Below are 8,118 nucleotides of genomic sequence, written 5' to 3'. Positions count from 1 at the left end.
TGATGGTTGTCAAACGTTATTGGTATACATTTTTTTTAAATTTCACTTACGGACATACTTCATACTTGTAAAACGCACTGTTTACGCTGGTGCATTTCAGACATTAACGGCTGTCAGAGTTTTATTTTACAGGTCCGTCTTGATCACATAAACTTTTACACTTCACTATTACCGGTTTCAGCTACTGCCATCATCAGATCTGTTACAAACAAAAACAATGTCTAACCAAGTAAGTTCAGTTTGCTGACGCTAAATCTAAAAATGGCCTGGTGCTACAGAAGAAAGGTAAAAAAGTATTTACATGACTAACACCGATGTATACTAGCCATACATACCATAAAATATTCTGATGTAGTATCAACGTCAAACTAAACATGTAGGTACTCAGTAAGTGCTGGTGATGATCAGAATGCGTCTGATATTTATGCAAGGAAACTGAGGCCAGCAGAGGGCACTATAGTTAGGGTACATGATTAACCACTGTCGCAAAAGTAATGGGTAAAATGCGGTATGTGCCCTCTGCTGGCCTTCCTTGTATACATACCAGACGCATTCTGATCATCACCAGCACTTACTATGTACCTAAATTCTTAGTTTGACGTTGATACATCAGAATATATTATGGCATGTATGGCTGGTATGCACATTTTATCTTTCTTATGTAGCACCAGGCCTTTTATAAAAATAAACAATGGGGGTTACTATTAAAAAAAAACAGTTGATATCCGTTTGAACTATGGCGGCACCATCTAGCGGGCCAACCATAGTGCCATCTGGTTTCCCCCTTCAACCCAGACAAGTTTCGTTCTTTGTAGTTTTTTCGTTTGACGCTCATTTCGTGAGATATTTGGCCCAGTCACGATCAATGGACCACCCTGTATATTCGTTTAGAAATGTCCACTTCTGCGGTGCACACAGATAATGGAGTACCGAGAGGTCACCGTTGTTATATATTACAATGCTGTTTACAAATTATCCAGTTAATAAGTACTTTTAAAAAAAATAAAATGGTATTTGTAATCAGATAGTACTAAAAGGGAATCTCTCCGTGTATAATCCTTTCGTGGTTGATGGGACACTGAGGTGAAAAAAGTCATAGGATATCCCCTAACATCTTATCGGACCTGCTTTTGCTTGGCTTAGTGCAGTAATTCGACGTGACATGGACCCAACAGGTCGTTTGAAGTCCCCTGCAGAAATATTGAGCCATGTTGCCTCTGGAGCCAGCCACAATTACCGAAGTCTTGCCGGTGCAGGATTTTGATCACCAACTGACCTCTCGATTATGTTTCATGCTCTATGGGATCCAAGTCGGGCGATGTGGGTGGCCAAATCATTCGCTCGAGTTGTCCATAATGTTCGTCAAACCAAATCCCTTGTGGCCCGTGATATGGCTCACCGTCCTCCATAAAAATTCCATCGTTGTTTGGGAACATGAAGTCTATGAATGACTGCAAATGGTCTCCAAGTAGCCGATTGTAACCATTTCTAGCCAATGATTCGTTCGTTTGCAGCATGTAAACACACCACACATCACTGTGGAGGCACCACCAATTTGCACAGCGCCTTGGGTCCATGGCTTCTTGGGGTCTGCACCACACTCGAACACTAATATCAGCTCTTTCCAACTGAAACCTGATGGATCAGGTCATTGTTTTCTAGCCGTCTACGGTCCGAGCGATATGATCACGAGCCCACGATAAGCGCTGCAGGCGATGTCGAGTCGTTAGCAAAGGCACTAGCATCTTTAGTCTACTGCCATTGCCCATTAACGCCAGATTTCGTCTCACTGTTCTAACGAAAACGTTCATCGTACGTCCAATATTGATGTCTGCCGTTATATCATGCAGTGACAACTCTACACAAATGCCGCTGGTCTCGTTCGTTATGTGTAGACCGCGGGCCACTGTCTTATCGGTGGTGAGAGGTAATGCCTGAAATTTGGTATTCTCGGCACACTCTTGACACAGTGAATCTCGGAATGTTGGGTTCCAGAACAATTTCCGAAATTAACTGTCTTATGCGTCTGGTTCCAACTACTATTCCGCGTTCAGAGTCTATTAAATCCCGTAGTGCGATCGTAATTACATCTGAAAACTTTTTGTATGAATCTCCTAATTTCAAATGACAGCTCCGCCAATGCGCTGTCCTTTTATACCTAGTGAATGTGATACTATTGCCATATGTAAATATGCTCATTGCTACCCAATTACTTTTGTTACCTCATCTCACCGTATGCCCCACAAAAATAATATGCAGTTTCGAGCGTCGAGATGTCTATATCTCATTTTTATCTAGTGCTAGCATGTAGCGAGATACTTTCGGAACTTGGAGAACAATACTACGGTTCATGGGGTCGATATATGGAAGGCTGTGAGTGACCAAATTGAGCAGCGTGTGTTTATAGCGTGTCTGTTTCACGAAAAAGTAGGTAAAATCACCCTATTGTCCAGTCTAAGAGTGTCTGAAATAACTAACAGCGTTTTTTAATACATGATAGACATTGTTTTGAAATATTGCTAAACATCTCAGTAATTTGACTGGTTTGTACATAGTTTGTATGTAGTGGAACATACAGGTACATACCCAGAAAACTTAACTGAATGCAGAAAACATTTGTGTGTGGTATGTCAAAGCCATCTTCAAATATTATGCTGAAATCTTGTGTGCAACACTTCATGTTTTTCACTCTCAAGAGAATAAACGTTATTTGGTACTGATTTGAGAAATAATATATATAATTTTCCGACAAAAACCTTTCATCACATATTCACAAGGCTGTTACGGAGTCAAAATACCTAAAAAAAACAATTGAAATCTAAAGAGCTGAAAATCCTCTTAAATTGAGAGGTCATCTGGAAAAGCGCAGGGTGCAAACATCATCACATTGAGCTGCCTCTGGGAGCAACAAAGGCTCTAACCTGGCTGGAAGTGTAGTGAGTCTATACGAGTACATCTTTCTTCGTTGCTTCAGCCCTATGCCAGAATACAACAACCATAGTGCCTGGCCAGTTTTGGTGAGGCAGTATCTCGGCAGCCCGTGAATAGATATTTTAAATGGGTGAAAGATGTGGAGAACTTTCTGGCCAGTGCAACAGTCGAACATCCTCCGTATCGATGAACAATGAGGTGAGAAAAGCCATGAGGTAGCGATATGCACAAATACAGATGGCGACAGTATCGCGTACACAAGGTATACAAGGACAGTATATTGGTGGAGCTGTAGTTTGTACGCAGGGCATTCATTTGAAACGACTTCAGGCGTGATTATGGGCGCACGACGGAAACTAATACACTTTGAACGCGGAATGGTAGTTGGGACATTCCATTTTGGGAACCGTTAGAGGATTCAATACTCTGAGATTCACGGTATCAAGGGGGTGCCGAGAATGCAAAACATCAGGCGTTACCTCTCACCAAGGACCACGCAGTGGCCGACGGCCTTCACTTTACGGTCGAAATGGTTCAAATGGCTCTGAGCACTATGGGACTTAACTGCTGAGGTCATCAGTTCCCTAGAACTTAGAACTACTTAAACCTAACTAAGGACATCACACACATCCACGCCCGAGGCAGGATTCGAACCTGCGACCGTAGAGGTCGCGCGGTTCCAGACGTAGCGCCTAGAAACGCTCAGCCACTCCGGCCGGCTTAACGGTCGAGAGCAGCGGCATTTTCATAGAGATGCCAGTGCTATCAGACAAGCAACAGCGTGTGAAATAACCACAGATATCATCGTACGACGAACATATCCGTTAGGAGAGTGCGGCGAAATTTGGCGTTAATGGACTACGACAGCAAACGGCAGACGCGAGTGCCATTGATAACAGACTAACATCTCCTGCAATGCCCCTCATGGGTTTGCGACCACATAGATTGGACCTTAGATGACTGTCAGATGAGTCCCGATTTCAGTTGGTAAGAGCTGTTGGTAGTGTTCGAGTGTGGCGCAGACACCTCGAAGTCATGGACCCAACCTGTCACCAAGGCATTGTACAAGCTGGAGCTGGCTCCTTAATGGTGTGGATAGTGTTTACATGGAATGGTCTGGGTCCTCTTCTCCAACTGATCCCATCATTGACTACAAATGGTTGCGTTTCGATAATGGGAAATCGCTTTCAGCCATTCATGGACTTCATGTTCCCAAACAACGATATAATTTTTAGGATGACAAAGGGCAATGCTACCGGGCCACAATTGTTCGCGATTGGTTTGAAGAACATTCTGGAAAATTCGAACGAATGGTTTGGCCACTCAGATCGCCTGACATGAATCCCATCGAACATTTTTGGGACATAATCAAGAGGTGAACAAAATCCTGCGCTAGGAACACCTTCACAGATATGGACGGCTACAGAGGCTGTACGGCTAGATATTTCTGCAGGGGACTTGCTGAGTTCGTGCCATGTCGAGTTACTGCGCCGGCCGCCGTGGACGAGCGGTTGTAGGCGCTTCAGTCCGGTCGAAGGGTCGAATCCTGTCTTGAGCATGGACGTATGTGGTGTGCTTAGGTTAGTTAGGTTTAAGTAGTTCTAAGTCTCGGGGACTGATGACCTCAGACGTTAAGTCCCATAGTGCTTAGAGCCATTTGAACCGTTTTTTCTAATAGACGCTGTTCATGCATTGTTGTTTACATCTTTCGGCTGGTTTAGTGACATCTCTGAACAGTCAAAGTGACTGTGTCTATGATGCAATATTCACAGTCAACGTCTATCTTCAGGAATTCTGGCAACCGGGATGATGCAAATTTTTATATATATAGGGTGGTCCATTGATAGTGACCGGGCCAAATATCTCACGAAATAAGCATCAAACGAAAAAATTACGAAGAACGAAACTCGTCTATCTTGAAGGGAGAAACCAGTTGGCGCTATGGTTGGCCTGCTAGATGGCGCTGCCATAGGTCAAACGGATATCACCTGCGTTTTTTTTAAATAGGAAGCCCCATTTTTTATTACATATTCGTGTAGTACGTAAAGAAATATGAATGTTTTAGTTGGACCACTTTTTTCGCTTTGTGATAGGTGGCGCTGTAATAGTCACAAACGTTTAAGTGGTATCACGTAATATTCCGTCAGTGCGGACGGTTTTTTCTTCGTGATACATTACGGAAAAGGTCGATACCGTGTTGATGTATGGCTATTGTGATCAAAATGCCCAACGGGGGTGTGCTATGAATACTGCTCGGTATCCTGGACGACATCATCCAAGTGTCCGGACCGTTCGCCGGACAATTACGTTATTTAAGGAAACAGGAAGTGTTCAGCCACAGGTGAAACTTCAACCACGACCTGCAACAAATCATGATGCCAAAGTAGGTGTTTTAGCTGCTGTCGCAGCTAATCCGCACATCAGTAGCAGACAAATTCCGCGAGAATCGGGAATCTCAAAAACGTCAGTGTTGAGAATGCTACATCAACATCGATTGCACCCGTATCATGTTTCTATGCACCAGGAATTGCACTTAGAACTACTTAAACCTAACAAACCTAAGGACATCACACACATCCATGCCCGAGGCAGGATACGAACCTGCGACCGTAGCGGTCGCGCGGTTCAAAAATGGTTCAAATGGCTCTGAGCACTATGGGACTTAACTTCTGAGGTCATCAGTCCCCTAGAACTTAGAACTACTTAAACCTAACTAACCTAAGGACATCACAGACATCCATGCCCGAGGCAGGATTCGAACCTGTGACCGTAGCGGTGGCGCGGTTCCAGACTGAAGCGCCTAGAACCGTCGGCCACACCGGCCGGCAGCGCCTATTAGACGGATGGGGCCCGACGGCCTATCAGTTCCAGTCATTCCACCAGGAAGAAGGTACGCGGCTCGTGTTGTCAGTAGTTCAACCATCCCTAAACGGCCAATATTTCGGTCCGATCGCGTTCGGAAGGGCTCTCAACCAGGGAAGTGTCCAGGCGTCTCGGAACGAACTAAAGTGATTTGTTCGGACATGGAGGAGATACAGAGAGACAGGAACTGTCGATGAATGCCTCGCACAGGACGCCCATGGGTTACTACTGCATTGGATGACCGCTACCTACGGATTATGGCTCGGAGGAACTCTGACAGCAACGCCACCATGTTGAATAATGCTTTTAGTACAGCCACAGGACGTCGTGTTACGACTCAGACTGTGCACATTAAGCCGGCCGCTTTGGCCGAGCGGTTCTAGGCGCTTCAGTCCAGAGCCGCGCTGCTGCTACGGTCGCAGGCTCGAATCTTGCCTCGGGCATGGATGTGTGTGATGTCCTCAGGTTAGGTATGTTTAAGTAGTTATAAGTCTAGGGGACTGATGACCTCAGATGTAAAGTCCCATAGTGCTTAGAGCCATTTGAACCATTTGAACTGTGCACATTAGGCTGCAAACTGCGCAACTTCACTCCCGACGTCCATGGCGAGGTCCATCTTTGCAACCATGACTCCACGCAGCGCGGTACAGATGGGCCCAACAACATGCCGAATGAACCGCTCAGGATTGGCATCACGTTCTATTCACCAATGAGTGTCGCATATGCCTTCAACCAGACAATCGTCGGAGACGTGTTTGGAGGCAACCTGGTCAGGCTCAACGCCTTAGACACACTGTCCAGTGAGTGCAGCTAGGCGGAGGTTCCCTGCTGTTTTAGGGTGGCATTATGTGGGGCCGATGTACGGCGCTGTTGGTCGTGGAAGACGCCGTAACGGCTGTTCGATACGTGAATGCCATCCTCCGACCGACAGTGCAACCATATCGGCAGCGTATTGGCGATGCATTCGTCTTCATGGACAACAATTCGTGCCCCCATCGTGCACATCTTGTGAAAGACTTCCTTCTGGATAACGACATCGCTCGACTAGAGTGGCCAGCATGCTCTCAAGATATGAACCCTATCGAACATGCCTGATATAGATTTAAAACGGCTGTTTATTGACGACGTGACGCACCAACAAGTCTGAGGGATCTACGCCGAATCGCCGTTGAGGAGTAGGACAATCTGGACCAACAGTGCCTTGATGAACTTGTGGATAGTATTCCACTACGAATACAGGCATGCATCAATGCAAGAGGACGTGCTACTGGTTATTAGAGGTATCGGTGTCTACAGCAACTGGGACCATCACCTCTGAAGGTCTCGCTGTATGGTTGTACAACATACGATATGTGGTTTCATGAGCAGAAAAATGGAGGAAATGATGTTAATGTTGATCTCTATTGCAATTTTCTGTACAGGTTCCGGAACTCTTGGAACCGAGGTGATGCAATGCTTTTTTTGATGTGTTTATATATGTAACTGTAAACTAAGAATATATATATTCTTAGCTTATAATGGTGCTCATTGTATATAGGGTGATTCACGAAGATATAGGTGTATTTTAATATGTTATTCTACAAGTAAAACTAAAGAAAAAAGTCTTACATATGTAGGTCTGCAAATGTTTAGTTGCGGCGAATAAAACATTTTGCCTACAGTTTAGCAACTTCGCTAACATGAAGCCATTGCAAAACTGTACGAGGTTAAAGTAAAGCACGATTTCTATTTATTTCGTTGTTATTGATCTGGTGAACCCAATAAAACATGTCCCAGATATGTATCTGCAGTATTTCCCCAGAACATCCAGAGAAGCAAAGAATTATTATACAAGTAAATTTGTTCACTTTCCATTAAGAATGTAGAAACGTTTATGTCAGTTTGCAACCGTTAGTGAGTTGTTTCAGTTGTTTCCTAACCTTGAAACGAGCTAGGTTTCTGTATTGTTCAGTGAAAGAACTTAATAACAATCGTGTATTTAAGTGAAACCACATAGTAACAGTTGTAGTTTGTAGATTATTTATGAAATAGTGATGCCTTTCAAATTTACGACAGAGGAATTTACTGACATGGCGTTTATTTACGGCAGACGACTGAAAGAAGCCACTAATATATATTATTAGTTGATATATATTCTTAGTTTCCGATGGTGCTTATTGTTTCATAATATTTACGCAAAGAAACCCATCATCATTACGATCGTTTAGCAACCACTCACTGTAAACCAATACAGTATTACGTAAGTTATTATTAATCTTGTTAGACGTGCTTACATCCAGTTTCATGGCATATAATAGTTATGTTAAAGTGTAAAATACAAATGAC

Source organism: Schistocerca piceifrons, chromosome 3, assembly GCF_021461385.2.
Source record: "Schistocerca piceifrons isolate TAMUIC-IGC-003096 chromosome 3, iqSchPice1.1, whole genome shotgun sequence".
Taxonomy (NCBI): domain Eukaryota; kingdom Metazoa; phylum Arthropoda; class Insecta; order Orthoptera; family Acrididae; genus Schistocerca; species Schistocerca piceifrons.
Note: the sequence above shows the minus strand (reverse complement) of the source record.